This window comes from Hyperolius riggenbachi, chromosome 1, assembly GCF_040937935.1.
Source record: "Hyperolius riggenbachi isolate aHypRig1 chromosome 1, aHypRig1.pri, whole genome shotgun sequence".
Lineage (NCBI taxonomy): Eukaryota > Metazoa > Chordata > Amphibia > Anura > Hyperoliidae > Hyperolius > Hyperolius riggenbachi.
The window spans coordinates 35,130,343-35,149,086 of record NC_090646.1 but is presented as its reverse complement, the minus strand read 5'-3'; positions in this window follow the sequence as shown (position 1 = coordinate 35,149,086).

Sequence of the window (18,744 nt, the reverse complement as noted above, 5' to 3'; positions counted from 1 at the left end):
TGAGATCATACTGCATAAGGTGGCTAACCTGGCGGACTATATTTGCTGATCATACTACACCTAGGCTGTTGATGTTTCCTAAACGTGAATCTAATTGTGATATAAGCTTTGAATTACACTAGAACCCATGCAACCTGTCACTTTATCCAATATGGACAATTCTGCATAAGGATTTATCCTGGCGGACTTTTTTCTGTCCTGGAGTTTTACACTGAAGAATATACAATGGCAATCTGTCTACTTTAATGATCTTTTGGCTTATATACAATGATGATACATGGATGGACTTCCTAATTAACACCAATACCATTACTCCTACAGGGTACAATAGACTTACATCTGAACCATATCTACCTCATTGAGATAATTTGGATGCAAACTAATTACCCTTTTTCACTTTTTTCATCTTTTATGCGCATATTATGATAAGACAACTGGCCAGTTGATTTAGTGGAATTTGATTGTTATTGATGTTTTGAGGCTGTGTTTTACATGCTTAACCCCACATGCTACTTGTAATTGGTCCTTTTATAGGTGCTTTATTTTATATTTTGGAAATTGATTAAATTAAAGTATAGTATTTTATGAACTATTCTTTTCTTCCCTTCTCGCTATAAGGTTACAATTAATAGAGTAAGTGCATCCACCTTCAAGCAAGAAGAAGAAGTAGCGCCCTGCCCCCAGAGCTGGTCCAAGCAAGAGGAAGGGGCTGGTCCAAGCAAGAAGAAGAAGTAGTGTCATATCAAACCAAGGGCAAAGTGGGATAATTTGCATATTCAGTAGCAGTGCATTGTGGGTAACCACAAATGTTCACTTATAGCTGAATTATTGCAGATTTGCTTCTGTTTTAAGAAGGAAAATTACACCAAGCTTTGATTTTTTTAGTAGGAGGGCTTTTTGGTCTCTTTTATCCTTCTATACATTCTTAGTAGTCTGGGTCACCCTGAACTGCTTGGTTACTCTGTTGTACTGGTGCAAGCCCTATCTCATACAGCCTTATCAATCTCTGCTATGTACTGATGAGGACCAAATGGCTGAAATAGTCTGTCACATGTGGGTTTGATATAGCTGTGTAAAACATAAAGCTATAGGTTTGCTTGATTTACCAAGAGTGGAAAGAAATAATTTGCATATTTAGTAGAGGTGCATTGTGGGTAATCACAAATGTTTACTTATAGCTAAATAATTGCAGATTTTCTCCTGTTTTAAGAAGGCAAATTACACCAATACAGTGTGCGGAATTTTATCCACCTATACATTCCGAGTGGTTTGGGTCACCCTGAGCTGCTTGGTTACTCTGTTGTACTGGTCCAAGCCCTATCTCATACAGCCATATCAATCCTTGCCATGTACAGATAAGGACCAAAAGTCTGAAACAGGCTGTCACATGTGGGTTTGATATGGCTGTGTAAAATGAATGAAATGCTGACCTCTGCCGGTTGAAATTATATATTTATTTATAAGAAAGGCAAATATATAGAACATGATTTTATATTATTAAGATTTATGCAATTATTTATTATATGATTAATTCTTTTAAGAATAATTATATAATAAGCTTTATATTTAAATAAGTATATTAGAAGCCTTTTATGTTTCAATAAGTCTTAAATTGCTGAAGACTCTCACAGGTCTGGTTACAGTGTCAACCTGACCAATCTTATGTTTGGGAAAGTACAGAGACATTCCAACCTAATTAGCAGAGAACACTTTATCAGAAATGCGTCATAAATGACATTGTTTAGTCTCCATGTTTTGGGAAAAAAGTCCAACCAACAGACAAGATGGCTGGTGACGTCCATTTTTAATTAACTGCGTCAGAAATGCGTATATCAAATGTCAAGCACTCCAAATGACATTAATTCCCACAATATAAGGTAATTAACCTCCCTGGCGGTATGAAAAATTCCGCCAGGAGGCAGCACAGCAGTTTTTTTTTAAAATCATGTAGCGAGCCCAGGGCTCGCTACATGATAGCCGCTGCTCAGCGGCATCCCCCCACCCGCTTCGATCGCCTTCGGCGATCTCCGATCAGGAAATCCCGTTCAAAGAACGGGATTTCCTGGAGGGCTTCCCCCGTCGCCATGGTGACGGTGCGGGATGACGTCACTGATGTCGGGACGTCATTGGGAGTCCCGATCCACCCCTCGGTGCTGCCTGGCACTGATTGGCCAGGCAGCGCACGGGTCTGGGGGGGGAGCCCACGCGCCGCAATGGATAGCGGCGATCGGGCGTGGGCCGGCGGCGATTAGTGTGCTGACGCAGCTAGCAAAGTGCTAGCTACGTCCACCAAAAAAAAATTAGGTAAATCGGCCCAGCAGGGCCTGAGCGGCACCCTCCGGCGGCTTACCCCGTGTCACACACGGGGTTACCGCTAAGGAGGTTAAGGAATTTATAAATAATAATATTATGACTTAGGTAATCAAAACATGATAAAGCATTGACGCACGCAGTTTTAGCCAATCAGAACCTGGGATTCAGGAAAATTCCAGATTAGGCAGCCATATTGCATCCAACCCCTATAAAAGTAGGGGCTGAAAGCTCATAGTTTGCAGAAGCCCAACAATCTCCTGAGAAGACACATGAGGCAAAAGCTACCTTCCCACAAGTGGTTCTAGATGCTGAAGAGATGACAGAGAAGGGATAATATGCTTAATATTCTGGTGATTTACTTTATTCATTTTTCAGCATTAAGTTTTGTTAAGATGTTAGAAAGAAGTTTTTTTAGAAGCTATTTTTTATGCTATTTCTTTAAGAAGATTACTACAAGTTTTACACAGCTATTATATACACAGCTATTGATACAGATGAGACTATTTTTGATCTTATTCTACATAACACAACTGTTATATTCTTTTTTGAATGTGCTTAGAAGATTGATGATCACTTGGCTATAAAGCCTTGATAAGATGGAATACTGTTAGAAGGAAACACTACTTGGAACTGTTCCTATTTTGTATATATGCTGTATGATAAGCAAATACAATTTTTTTTATATACAATCACATACTGAGTTCTCTGATTCATTTCATGGTAGACCGTCAATCTATAATTACTGTTAGAGAGGGTTCAGACCCCACTATGCCGGATTTATGTGATAGCAACGCTTTAAGGGCTGGTCCTTTACTGAGTTAGCAATCATCAAAAAGGCAAGAACCGCTCGGGTTTTTGACAGTTGGTGCCCAACAGTTGATGGTTATCTTGATTGTTATCTTGAAATATACTTTCTATGGTGGAAATATATACCATAGTTTTCTATTGTGATAAGAGAATAAAAAAGTACATATATACTCAAATTGTAATGATTGTGGAATTATCTCTGTGGTCAGCGTACATGACGCGCACCGACACTACGGAAATCCTCCACAAGCGTATAATTAGAGAGAACCCAGCTGCGGTGCAACGCACCTGTAGAGGGAAATTCCTGCCGGCAGATGGAGCTGTGGAGAACAGAGGAACAACCCCTCTGTACTGCCACAGATGCCAGATAGGAATTGTACGAGGGGAAGCAATACAGGGCAAGATAGCCCTTAAAGAGAAACTCCAACCAAGAATTGAACTTTTTCCCAATCAGTAGCTGATACCCCATTTTACATGAGAAAGACAATGATTTTCACAAACAGACCATCAGGGGGCGCTGTATGACTGATTTTGTGCTGAAACCCCTCCCACAAGAGGCTCTGAATACCGCGGTACTGCTGGCAAACTGCCACAATGTAACAATGTTCAGAGACAGGAAATAGCTGTTATTAGCTGTCTAACAGCCAGAGCAGCTAGAAACAGCTAAATAACTTGCCCACAGTAACAATGTCACCATGTAATACATGTCAGAATGTGAATCTGGGAGAGGAAAGATTTTACAATGAGCAAACACTGACTAAATCATTTATACATAATTATGGTAAAAAATGAAGCACTTTTTTTACTACATTATTTTCACTGGAGTTCCTCTTTAAAGAGAGAGAGCACAGAGTCAGAATGTATGTGTGTCCACCAATCTAGTCGCCACCCATCGACGGTGAACACATCACAGTGAAGACCAAGTGGGAAAGCAATCGCAAGAGATGGCGATTGCTAACAGCGACACAAGACTGAATAAGCACAGAGATGGAATGTATGTATGTCCACCAATCTAGTCGCCACCCAGCAATGGCGAACACACAACAGCGGAAACCAAGTGAGAACGCAATTGCAAGAGATGACGATTGCTAACAGCGACACAAGACTGAATAAGCGCAAAGATAGAATGTATGTGTGTCCACCAATCTAGTCGGCACCCAGCGACGGTGAACACACAACAATGGACACGAAGTGGGAACGCAATTGCAAGAGTGGCGATTGCCAATAGTGACACAAGACTGAATTAGACAGAGCACAAGTGTAGCAGGAAAGACATAGCAAACAACAATGATCAGAACGTCATGGAAAAAAACAAGCGCTAGCTAAACGCGAACACCGCACTCATTCGCAACAGCGAACGTGTTTAAGACATGATCACCGCGCGTTAGGCGCCCATTGATAAGCGTGCCACCCTAACTAACCAATGAACACAAACACGAAATAAAGAACGCGAACGCTTGCTAAACGGTTACCTCACCGAGCCTACAGCAAGCGTTCATACCAGACAAGACAGACAGATGGGGCTACTAGTAGCAACCGCTGCTCTGGCTAGCACCCCTAAGGCAGAATATAGAAGGAACCTCCGCTGCTACCGCTAGAGCGGATGTGATCCAGACAGACAAACAGATGGGGCTACCAGTAGCAATCGCTGCTCTGGTTAGCACCCCTAAGGCAGAATACAGAAGGAAGCACTTCCACTACCACTAGGGCAAATGCAATCCTGACAGATGGAGCAGCCAGTAGCAACCGCAGCTCTGGCCTACACTCCCAAACAGACAGAACGATTTCCTGTGACCGCCACTGGCAACAAGACAATCGAGGCAGAGAAACAGAACCAGGCAAAACCTGACAACCTGACTGTAATGAATAGCGGAGATGCCACCACGCGGTCTGGCGGCGGGGCGACTGTCTCCGCGTTCAGACCGGCGGTTTCCACACAGCGACATGTGTCTGGTTTGCCTGGGCCTTCTAGTGCACACAGATGGAGAGCTACGCACGCACGCGCACCGGAACACAGGACCTTTATGCCAGCAGGAGAGGTATCAGCTAATCAGCATGATCAGCTGATTCCAGCAGAACTCCTCATTGGCTGAGTGGCTGGGGGCGGCACTGTGGAGCGCTGTAGTGTATATAGATCTTGCTTGTCAGTTGCTGGTTGTCTGCTATTGCGAATACTTACGTGTGGGCACTCAGACCTCAGTCAGATCCTACAGTGTGTTAGAACCAGTTGGAACTGGAAATTCACACTTAGCCAGATTCCGCTCTTGATGTTTATTTTGTCATCACTGTGTTATACTTTAGATCAGTTCCAGGGTGTTGAGACCAAGGACCTCACACCCAAGCATAGGATTACTGTGTTATTACTGTGTTATACTTTAGACCAGTTCCAGGGTGTTGAGACCAAGGAACTCACACCCAAGCATAGGATTACTGTGTCATTACTGTGTTATACTTTAGACCAGTTCCAGGGTGTTGAGACCAAGGACCTCACACCCAAGCATAGGATACTGTGTTATTCTCTAGACTAGTTCCCGGGTGTCGAGACCAAGGCCCTCACACCTCAGACTAGAATTGTGCTTGATATCTGTTATGGTTTCTGGCTCTGTTGACCTCTCTCTTGCTTTCTGATTCGGTACCTCTGCCTATCTGTCTACCAGTTGCCAACCTTGCCTGTACCCGGTTACCGAATCAACCTTCTGTCTCTGTACCTTATCTGCTCATGTGTTGCCGACCTGGCCTGTCTGACCCTTCTGACTGTCACTCATCCCTCGAGTGATCAGTCTGCCTGTACTACCCGTGACACTAATCCACCAGGTGTCAGTTAGCTGCAGGGACCTCCTGCTCCTCAGAGAGTCCTTCCTGCAGTTCAGCCAGTGGCCTCTACCCCATAGGAGTCCACTGGCTGCAGTACAGTCTGATTCCCAATCCATCTGGGAATCCTTGGCTGCAGTACAGTCTGATTTCCAGTCCATCAGGGAATCGCTAGCTGCAAGATTATCTCTATCTTCTCCTTTTAAAGAGATAGTCCCTGCACAGCCAGAGGTCACCTGCTCCTCAGGTGGTCACTGGCTGTAAGTATTATCTGTGTCTCTCGCTCCACGGGAGATAACATTACAGTTGCACCAAGCACTTACACTTCATTAGGTGTCCAGACGTTAGTCATACTTGTGTTATTGGTGATTCTGCAGATCATCCATAATCAGGTATACATCTGTATTGTTGGTGATACTGCAGATCATCAATAATCAGATACTCTCTGTGTGCTGACACCAATCGTTACATCGACAAGATACAACCTGACTGCACTAGAAGGGATGACTAGTGCAGTTCCAAGGAATTACTCTAAGATAATCTTTAGCAAACTATAGCAAAGGCTGACACTCCAGGTGTTAGCAGGAACAAACCATCATGACCAGCCAGGAACTCTGGGAGCACAAGGTATTTATACTGCAAGCCATCAAAGGCAGCTAGGCAATTTGCATGACAAGTGTATGCAAATTCCTGACCAGCAGAGCAACTCTGAAACTTGCAAAGTGAAGACAGGTCTCTTTTCCGAGACCTGCAACACTCAGACCAAAAGAATGGACAAACAGCTGTCTGCCTGTGCAGACAGCTGAGCGGATCATTACAGTACCCCACTCCCCTCTAGAGACGGCTTCCAGACGTTTCTCAACACTGATATTTTCCAAAAAATCTGACTGAACACTCCTGAAGGTCAGGTCAGCCCGACAAGGTCCAATTCCAGAGTCAGTCCTCCCGAAACCGACCTCGTCAGAAGCAGAAGCCACCGAAACATGCCCATCAGTACTACAGGTCTCAGCGTAACACCCATCAGAACTGTGAATGCCAGAGAACAAGCCATCAACACCCTCCAGGCAATACCCACCACCTTCCAGGGAGCGTCCAAAAATACCAAACCTGCCACAATACCTATTCGAAGTGTCCCTTTCAACAGAGAAGCCACTGGTGATCTCATCCAGGGTACCAGGAAATATTTCTACCAGAATTTCCCAGAACACTTTGAAGCTCCACAGAGTTCCCAAGAGGCCAGAGCGATCACCAGGCTCACATGGAGAACTACCAAGAACCCCTATGGAGCCTATGACAATTCCGGATTCAGGATTACCAGGACAACCATCAAGATAAGGTCTTTCAGGGACCACTTCTGGGCATGCAGGCAGGCAGGCAATATCAGAACATGTCTCCACCGAGGAAGCATCTGGGCATGCTGGTAACCGAGACACACTTGGGCTTTCTGGGTCACAGAGCACATCGGCGTACACTAGCACAGGAGAAACCTCAGGACAGGTTGAGGAACTGCCAACCTCAGAGTCCGTCACGACAAAAAGCACTGGACTTTCAAAAGCAGACTTGGACTCAGACTTAGAAGTCTCTATGGGCTATATGCAATTCACTTTTTCACCTGAGTTTTCTCCTAGGAGATAATTTTTCATCTTCAATTTATAACAACTTTTTAGGATTTTGCAATGGAGAAAGTACCAAAAAGTAGGTGAAAAGTACTATAAAAATTATTTTCAGTATTTGTTTGCTTGTTGGTGGTTTAAAATGCATTTTATTGACATGTTTGAAAATTTCACCTAGGAGAAAACTCGGGTGAAAAAGTGAATTGCATATGGGCCTATGACTGTAATAGTATCCAACCAGAACTCATCATTGACTACGCATGACTGGAGCTCCACAAGAGCTGCAAAGGTAGTCAGTATAGCAGCAATGCCTACTGAAGTAGGCAAAACCTCAAATGGCCCTGCGGGGCAGGAGGCACCTCCAAAAAGTTCTGCACCCTTTGGGAGGAACTCAGAGACCTCCAAAACATCGAACAAGACTTCAGAAACATCATTTCCCAAATTTTCTGACAAGGATTCTGAACTATCCAAGTTACAGGGCAAAACATCAAATACATTTTGCAGACAGAGCAAATGTCCAAGGGATGGTTCTACAATCCGCTGAGACCGGGTTTCATCTTCATGAACAGGATGCACAGGGATATCTACTGGAACACACACTGACTCCCTAAGTCTAATCTCACTGCAAGCACAATTCTGCATAGCAGTCAAACCAGACTGCAATTCCAAAATAGCAGAAAAACAGGTGAGAATAGTAGCAATACCTAGACGAGCCTCTAGGGTCACTGCAGGAGATTACATGCAAGGCAACATTGACTCATCCAGAGTACAGGGTGGAGAGTCAGTACTATCTTCCGAGCAAGAAAGGGACTCACAAATAGAGATGGGCCGAACCTCTGATTTTAGGTTTGCAAACCTTCGCGGAAGGTTTGGTTTGCGGAAAAGTTCACGAACCGCAATAGACTTCAATGGGGATGCAAACTTTGAAAAATAGAAAAAATTATGCTGGCCACAATAGTGATGGAAAAGATGTTTCAAGGGGTCTAACACCTGGAAGGGGGCATGACGGAGTGGGATATATGCCCAAAGTTCTGGGGAAAAATCTGGATGTGACGCAAATCAGTGTTTTAAGGGCAGAAATCACATTGAATGCTAAATTGCAGGCCTAAAGTGCTTTCAAACATCTTGCATGTGTATACATCAATCAGGGAGTGTAATTCGAGTTCTGCTTCACACTGACACATCAAACTCACTGTGTAATGCACCGCAAATAGCTGTTTGCGTAGTGACGGCCGTGCTGGACTGGTGCACACCGTGGTCGAGAGTGTAGGTCGTGGCGGTTTTCAAGCCCATATGGTCGCCGGGCTGTGGTAGCTCAATGATAGAACAACAGTGACTGTCCAGCTGATCGAATTTGGTCTGACCACAATGAAGCAACAACCTTATTATCTTCTTGTATGTAGGTAGGCATAGGTAGGTGTCCCAGTAGTTAGCTAGGCATAGGTAGGAGTCCTAGTATAGGTAGGTATGCAGGTTCGAGTTCCAGTATAGGTAGGTAGGCATAGGTAGGTGTCCCAGTAGTTAGCTAGGCATAGGTAGGAGACCCAGTATAGGTAGGTAGGCATAGGAAGAAGTCCCAGTATAGGTAGGTAGGCATATGTAGGTGTCTCAGTAGTTAGCTAGGCATAGGTAGGAGACCCAGTATAGGTAGGTAGGAGTCCCAGTATAGGTAGGTAGGCATAGGTAGGCCCCCTAGTATAGGTAGGTAGGTAGGTGTCCCCGTATAGGTAAGTAGGTGCCCCAGTAGTTAGCTAGGCATAGGTAGGTGTCCCAGTATAGTTAGTTAGGCAGGGCCTGGCTGACACAGTAATAACAATTACCAAGGTCCAGCTGCAACAGATAGGGCTGTATAATGTCAGTGTCAGTCAGCAACACACAAAAAAAAAACACATCAGGAAAACATTAGCCCTCAAAAGAGCTGTTGAGGGGTGCTATTTTAGCACTAACAATCAGCCAGGAGCAAGCCAAGAGCCTAACTAATCTTTCCCTAGGAGAAAACATCTGCAGCAGCTCTCCCTAGTCTGTATATTTGCAGCAGGCACACGAGTGAGTGTCATGGCCAGCGAGCCTGCCTTATATAAGGGGGGGGGGGGGGGGGGGGCTCCAGGGCTTAGAGTAGCCTGAATGGCTACAATGTGCCTGCTGACTGTGATGCAGAGGGTCAAAGTTGATCCTCATAGTGCATTATGGGGTGAATCGAACTTCCGCAAAAGTTCACCTGGTCCAGGCGAATGCGAACCACCAAAGTTCGCCTGGAACTGTTCGCCGGCGAACCGTTCGGCCCATCTCTACTTACAAATGTCAGTGCGAGTGGAAATCATGCTTTTATTCATGGTACAGGGCAGGCCCACAGAAACCTTCTCTGGACAAGGCAAAGATTCCCCAGTATAATATTTGCAAAACCAAAGCTCTGTCTCACCCTTAGACTCGGCTAACAACGTCAAATCCGAGGAGTCAGAACGCAAAATTTGCGAATCCAAGATCGCTTTAGATTGTGAAACTGATGCTTCCAAAGCGCAAACCTCCGCAATCTGTGGACCAGACTACAAAGTGTTCAGGACAGAAACACTGAAACAACTGTCATCAGGCAACTTGCTTTTACAGGTGCGAACAGAGTGAGACATAGATTTATTTGCAGAAGAAGTTGTGACAACAACAGGAGAAACTTTATTAGTCATATCAACATTACTTTTGAGGCTGCATAGTTTAGGAATTTTCCCCATAGCAGGATCATAGATGGAAGATCTTGAAAAATTACTGGGAGAAAAAGATCTGTTCTTAAATGACAAGGGATCCCACATATCTTTGACAACACTGACACATTTATGTTGATCATAATCTGCAGAAACGCCTGAGAAACAGGCATTAGATCGCACAGATTCACATTCCACAGAAACAGGAGAGAATCTTTCAGAATTCACACAGGTGTCAACAGTAGTACACCCATTCATTTCAGATCGCACAATGTCTGAACTCACTTGCTTTACCCCAGAAAGGCAGGAACAATCATCCGATAATGGTGTCTCTTTATTGGAGTCAATTGGTTGGTGTGTGTGCAATTCATCCAAAATCGTCTGCCACACACAAATCACCGGATCCACAAAACATTTGTCACACTCATCAGAATCAATCAAAGCGTACACAGAATTAACACAAGCATTAAGAATCTCTTCGCTTTCTTTGATGTAAAAATCGCAAAATGCCTTCCAATCAATTTCAAACTCCCATGCAGCAAATGGAGGCTCAAACAAGCCTGTATCAAGGTAAGATTCATATGGGTTGGGATCAGGAATATGCATAGATTTTCTTACACCTTTAATATACTGAATAATTTTGCCTATCATAGGATCCACATATGCTTTAGCTTGGGGCAAGAAAACCTGAGACTGAGAAGTCTCTCTGGATTCATCACATTCAAGTGTTTTCCACATTTCAGACTTTAAAGAAATAATTTCTTTATTTGTAGTTGCTATGGGTAACGGATTTTTCAGCTGGGAAACCTTCCTAGATTCTTTCCCATTCATCCTCACATCATTGGATTGCAGCTGATCAGATAAAAAAGAACCTTGGAGCTGAATAGATCTACAGGGAATTACTGAATCATCAGACTGGGCTACAACCAACAACTCATTAGCATATGGTAATGACTGAGAGGTGTTGCATAAACAAATCTGATCAGCATCTTGCACTGCAGGAAAAAACTCATAGAAATAGCATGGCAAGGGAATTCCAAGCTTATGAGAAAACAAGTGAGCAAGAAATCTGCGAGGGTTATGTCTCAGATTCTAGTGTCTGGCATACTCAGCAGCCCACACAAACAGATCTCCTTGGAGAAGATTGTAAGCAATCTGAGCACTCCAAGTGGAAATTTTGGTGGCCTGGAATTCAAGATTTTCCAAGAATCTGGAACACTCTGATATAAAGTCATCTCTGGTTTCAGAGTTCAGTATCTTAAACCTCTTAAAGATACAAGAACCATATTCGACAAAATCGTACAAATCAGAAATTTCCTCTACACTGAGAATTTCGGTTTGGCTGGTCAAACTGTAACGATTGTGGAATTATCTCTGTGGTCAGCGCACAGGACGCGCGCCGACACTACGGAAATCCTCCACAAGCGTATAATTAGAGAAAACCCAGCTGCGGTGCAACGCACCTGTAGAGGGGAATTCCTGCTGGCAAATGGAGCTGTGGAGAACCGAGGAACAACCCCTCTGCACTGCCACAGATGCCAGATAGGAATTGTACGAGGGGAAGCAATGCAGGGCAAGATAGCCCTTAAAGAGAGAGAGCACAGAGACAAAATGTATGTGTGTCCACCAATCTGGTCACCACCCAGCGACGACGAACACACAACAACGGACACGGCAACAGCAAACGCGTTTAAGACACGATAACTGCGCGTTAGGCGCCCAGTGATAAGTGTGCCACCCTAACTAACCAATGAACACAAACACGAAATAGAGAACGCGAACGCTTGCTAAACGGTTACCTCACTGAGCCTACAGCAAGCGTTCGTACCAGACAAGACAGACAGATGGGGCTACCAGTAGCAACCGCTGCTTTGGCTAGCACCCCTAAGGCAGAATATAGAAGGAACCTCCGCTGCTACTGCTAGAGTGGATGCGATCCAGACAGACAAACAGATGGGGTTACCAGTAGCAACCACTGCTCTGGTTAGCACCCCTAAGGCAGAATACAGAAGGAAGCACTGCCACTACCACTAGGGTGAATGCAATCCAGACAGATGGAGCAGCCAGTAGCAAACGCAGCTCTGGCCTACACTCCCAGACAGACAGAACGATTTCCTGTCGACCGCCGCTGGCGACAAGACAATTGAGGCAGAGAAACAGAACAAGGCAAAACAGATAATACAACCTAACTGCACTAGAAGGGATGCCTAGTGCAGTCCCAAGGAATTACTCTAAGATAATCTTTAGCAAACGATAACAAAGGCTGACACTCCAGGTGTTAGCAGGAACAAACCATCATTCATGACCAGCCAGGAATTCTGGGAGCACAAGGTATTTATACTGCAAGCCATCAAAGGAGGCAGCTAGGCAATTTGCATGAAAAGTGTATGCAAATTCCTGACCAGCAGAGCAACTCTGAAACTTGCAAAGTGAAGACAGGTCTCTTTTCCAGAGACCTTCAACACTCAGACCCAAAGAATGGACAAACAGCTGTCTGCCTGTGCAGACAGCTGAGCGGATCATTACACAAATATAGAGTTGGATATACATATGAAGCATCCAAAATCTGAAGCAAAGAAGGAAGATATTCTTATACTTTAAAGTCTCATAGAAGGGAATTGTTAATGAGCACACTCAGTTTATAGTCTGTGAAAAGGCTTGCAAGAGAAAATAAATACTTTGGCCTATTGAACCTAAGGAAAGGAATAGCGCTACAAGTATTTTATATCTGACAAAATGAAACAGATTATATCGAGGCAGCAGATTGAAGCAGAATACATTAATATAAATTGTGAAAATGGCTACCTTAGAAGTGTAGAAAACTTTTTGAGACAAGCTCAGTGAAAAGGAAAAATGAGAGAGCAGTTTTTGTCAAACAGAACAATTTTTTAATATATGAAAGAGATTCTGCTATCAAGAGAATTAACGTTGTTTTTTATACTAGAGAATTGAACAGACTTTGTGATGAAAGCAAAAGCTCCTATAAATTACTTTTTTGAAAGAAAAGGGAGAACGGAAAAATCCTGTTTTAAATATGTATGGCACTTTTAAAGTAGAAGACTGCAGACACAAGACAAGTTACAACAGAAATAAATGGGATGTAAGAAGAAATGTTTGTTTTGATTGTTTTTGTATTATTTTCATGACAAGTATCCTTAGTGTGTGGTTAGCACTACCAGATGCCGACACAGGAGAAGACAAGACAATCCTCAAACAGGCAGCAACACAACAGGCATTTAGAAATAGACTTAAAGAGATATGACACTTGATTTTTTTTCCCCTCAGACTACAAATGAAAGATTTTTTTTTATATATGACTGTTGATCTCAGTTTTTTGGTTGAAGATGGAAAAAAAAAAAAAACTACTACAGTCTTTTTATACAAAAGTTAACCAACAATTATGCCAAGAAGGAAATAGAAGAAGAAGAATGCACTTCCTCCTTCCGCATGGGAAACGTGACAGGGGGCGGATCTGAGGATTGGAGGAAGGCTCGGCGTTATCTTTATAACGCCGAGAAGAAGGAATGGCGGCGAGCTTCTCCCCGCCATGGAGTCCTGTCTATGAAAAAGCGCTGGTTAGCGCGAAACAATTGTCGACGACCTACCATCTCTCTGTTTACTGCCAGCTACTTTGGAGCGGTGATGTATATATGATCTTACATCTGCAAATGTCTGTGTGTGTAAACTCCTGGAATAAATGAAGCTTCCGTATCTGGTGCCCACGGATGTTTTTCTTGTTGATGCAATTGAACTGTTTACTGTCACTGTGGAGGCACAGTAATAGAAGCTATCTGGTAGAGTTTAATAGGCATCCCAGCAGTGATTATTGTGTGCGAGGCATCTGCTCTTTCTCTGGTTGTTTGAATATTTAATATCTGTATTACCTGACGCACCAATGCAGCAAGGCTCACAGGAGGATCAGGGGGGACCCATGAATGTAGCCACTGAGGTGGAACCGAGTGAGACCTTCATCACGGAGAGATCAGATTGGGAGACCTATTTCTCTGACGACTGCAGTAGCACACCAGTTCATAGAGAATTAAACTCCAAAAGGCTGGAACAGAGGCTGCTGAAAGCCTCAGAAAAAGAGGTACGCCTCTTCTGGACTGTAGCCTCCCTTAAGCGTTATAAAGAAAAGGGTTATGCTTCAAGAGGCTTCCGCTTTTACAAAGCACCGTCCGAATATAAAGACGACCCTGAGTTTGTTACTAAGTGGAAAGCGGCATTCCTGACACTTGCCCAGACGCTTAATGATATAGTGTTGGAGCGTTCTGAAAAAGAGCATGACAAAGTGACAGAGGAGGTTTGTGATATCAAGACGCAGTTACAGAGAGTGGCTCCAGGGGAGAAGCTAAAAAGTATAGTTGACACAGTTGATAAAAAGTTGATTCCCATTCAGAGAGAGGTGAAGGAGAGAAAATTGGGTAAATATCTGAGAGATCAAGAAGATTTCCAGTCAGGAAATATCTTCCAGTGGTCACAACCTGAGGGTCGTCCGAAAAAGCCAAGAGGGAGACCCCGCAGACCTAAAAGAGGTTATTGGACGTCTGAGTCGGGCTCAGATTCTGAGGGTGAAGCCAGAAAGCCAAAAAAACCCAGACCCAAATCCCCTTTAGGGGGAAAAAAGTCAGGAGAGGGAGAAGGAGAGGAAGAGGAGCAAGGATGTGTAAAGAAAGTATCCTGGAAGGGGCTCCCCCAAAAATAGTACATGAAAATGTTGATCTGGATATATCTGATAAAATGCAGGTCATTAATCTTTCGGACGTGGAACTGTCAGCTGACGTCGTTCAAGTATTGGAGAAAGGGTTGAACTTTGTAGTCACAGGGACTTTTGATTACACCAAATTTGAGATAGATCTGTATAAAAGTATACGCAAGATGAACATTTATCGAATGTTTGGCAACAAGCCTCAGGAGCCACCCCAGCCAACAATAGGCTCACTTGGCTTTTTGCCCATTCTGCAACCTGAGGATGAGATACCATTGATGGACTTGCAAGAACTCTTTGAGGAGGGCAATACCAGGAAAGATTTAACTTCGGAAGTAGTAACTGGTGCAGAGAAATCTTTTGTTGCATGTAGATCTACCACCCCTTATCCGCCTTTACAAGGATCAGCGATTGATCTATTTCAACGTCAGGTGTTGAGGGAAACAAAAGCTTTATTGTACCCTCGTGACGATAAGAATCTTACTCCAAATGAGTGGAGGGCCATAAAATGGTTAAAAAATCGTCAGGACCTGACAATTAAAAAGGCGGATAAGGGGGGTAATATTGTAGTACAATCAACAGCAAAATATGTAACAGAGGCCAGACGACAGCTTGATGATTCCTCGACCTATGTTAGGTTAAAATCTGACCCCACCTTGATGATTCAAGGCAAACTCCGCTCCCTGCTGCGTAGTGGAGTGCAAGCTGGCTTTTTAAGCACAAAGCTTGGTAACGATTTGCTCCCAGATTTTCCTAAAAAACCGGTTATTTATTTTCTCCCAAAGGTGCACAAATCCATGGTGGATCCCCCCGGCAGGCCCATCGTTTCTGGGAGGGGTTCAGTTACTGAGCCCCTCTCCAGATACCTGGACCATGCCCTTAGACCACTTCTCCTCCAGATCCCATCGTATCTTAAAGATACATCTCATGTGTTACAAAAGGTGGAAGCAATGGGATGGTCGGAAGGTGATCAGCTGGCAGCCATCGATGTGGTCAACCTATACAATAGGATACCGCATCGATTGGGTGTCAGTCTGATTTTCGACATCCTCATTGAAACGGGATATCGCGATCTCCTGGAAAGTGAGTTTTTATGTCGGTGTTTAAATTTCGTCCTTGAAAATAACACATTTAGATTTGGAGGGGAGTGGTTTCGTCAGATATCTGGAACTGCGATGGGAACGTCGGTGGCCCCTACATTTGCGAATTTATTTTTGTCCAAATGGGAAGATATATACATCTATGGGGAAAGAAATCCCTATAGATGTGACCTGAGGGCATGGTCCAGATATGTGGACGATGTGCTTGTCGTTTGGGGATCCACTAGGGAGAAATTTGACCAATTTCTGTCGTATTTACAAAGCAATGACATGAATATGCAATTTACTGGAGAGTGGGGAGGAAATCGTATCTCTTTTCTGGATCTAACAATAGAGGTGTCGGGTGATAGAGTAATCACAAAGGGCTTTCGGAAGGCCACTGCAACAAATTCTCTCCTGCATAATAATAGTTACCACCCTGATCATGTCAAAAAATCCCTTCCGTATAGTCAATTTTTGCGTTTAAAAAGAAACAACTCAAATAGTAGAGACTTTGAATCTCAATCTAGAGAAATGCGTCAAAGATTTCTTAATCGTGGGTATGATCCTGTTAAAGTAGACGAGTCATTCGAAAGGGTACGTCAACTGGATAGGGCCACTCTCATTAGTAGGCAAAACCCGAAACAGGAGGAACCTGATAAATTCATTTTTACTTTTGACTATTCCCCCATGTCAGGGAGAATAAAAGAGATAATTTCTCGTAATTGGCAGATGGTAGAGAGGGATGATGGAATTTCTCCAAGAGTGTTGGGGGGTCCCTTAATCTCTTTCAGACGAGGTCCTACAGTTGGATCTATGATTACACAAAGTGAATATATCCATAAAAGTCCAACGACGTGGTTACGTCAGCATCCTGTTAAGGGATCTTATCCCTGCAAATATTGTCCAACTTGTGAATACATGATCAGATCGAATTGTATTAATTTGGGTGGATATATACATCAAATCAAAGATTTTATTACATGCAGGACAGACTTTGTGGTCTATGGGATTTTCTGTCCTTGCTCCTATTTCTATATAGGTAAAACCACTCGTCCTGTACGAGAAAGATTGGTCGAGCACCGCCGATCAATCAAAAATGGAGTCGGTGCACAGAGGCTGATTGGTCATGTTAGAGAGTTCCATGATGGAAACGCAGATGTCTTAAAGATTGTGGGCCTAGAATTGGTTAAGACCCCTAGACGTGGAGGAGATAGGAAGAGATTGCTATCCCAGAGAGAGTCTCTTCTGATCTCTAGAACAAATGCAGAGGGCCCTTGTGGTTTTAATGACCGGAATGAATTGAGTGTATTTCTGGAAGATTATAGATGAAATTACCCCTTGGATGAAGGGCTTGCTATTTTTTCTCTCCTTCGCCTCTCTCTATCACACTATTTTCGTGGTAATGCTTCTGTCACTGTGCTGTCCCCTGTGGCTGGCGTCTGTGGGTATCTTTCCTTTCTCTGTATTTTTGTAATTATATCAATTGAATTGAAATGGTCTTTATTATTAGAATGTACTTTGGCAGCCTCTGCTCCAGTCAGTCTGGTCCTTCCCTGACTGTCGCGTTTATTTCCCATTTTGTTTAGGTCTCTGTTAAGTCCCAGTACTGTAGGCTTGTTTTCTTCAAGCCTCCGGTGGGACGTTCGTGTAGTTGACACGTTGCCCTGGTAACGCACCTCGCCTCGTTATGAGACGAGTGTGCGCCGGGCGGTTTCGAGTCCGGAAGTGATGTAGGTGTGGTGTTGCGCTCCATTGTGGAGCGCTGACGCACTTCCTCCTTCCGCATGGGAAACGTGACAGGGGGCGGATCTGAGGATTGGAGGAAGGCTCGGCGTTATCTTTATAACGCCGAGAAGAAGGAATGGCGGCGAGCTTCTCCCCGCCATGGAGTCCTGTCTATGAAAAAGCGCTGGTTAGCGCGAAACAATTGTCGACGACCTACCATCTCTCTGTTTACTGCCAGCTACTTTGGAGCGGTGATGTATATATGATCTTACATCTGCAAATGTCTGTGTGTGTAAACTCCTGGAATAAATGAAGCTTCCGTATCTGGTGCCCACGGATGTTTTTCTTGTTGATGCAATTGAACTGTTTACTGTCACTGTGGAGGCACAGTAATAGAAGCTATCTGGTAGAGTTTAATAGGCATCCCAGCAGTGATTATTGTGTGCGAGGCATCTGCTCTTTCTCTGGTTGTTTGAATGAATATTTTTTGTTGTTGTTGTGTTGTTACACTAGAATGAAAATGGTGCGGCACTCCCATTCAGATATACAGTGGAAGGAATAAAAAGCAATAAATACTCTCACCACTTCCGGCTGGATCCTTGCTGTCAATCACATTCAGAACGTGTGCTCCGCCATGTAACAGGAATAGAGGTAGCCAATCTTTGTAATAGAGAGAAGAAAAATGCACCCACCTTCTGTCCTTAAACATCCGTGTTTATTTCAGCAGTGGCAAAAAAATCACATGGGATCGTTCATAGCGGTTAAATCAATAACATACCGCCACCCACCTCCTCCACCACCATCGCCTCACAAGTCCGTATGTTATTGATTTAACCGCTATGAAGGATCCCATCTGATTTTTTTGCCACTGCTGAAATAAACATGGATGTTTAACCACTTGCCAACTGCGCACTCATAACGCGGTAAGTGGTAGCTGCAGGACCAGCGACGCACATCTGCGTCGCCGGCTGCAGGCTAATTAATCAGGAAAC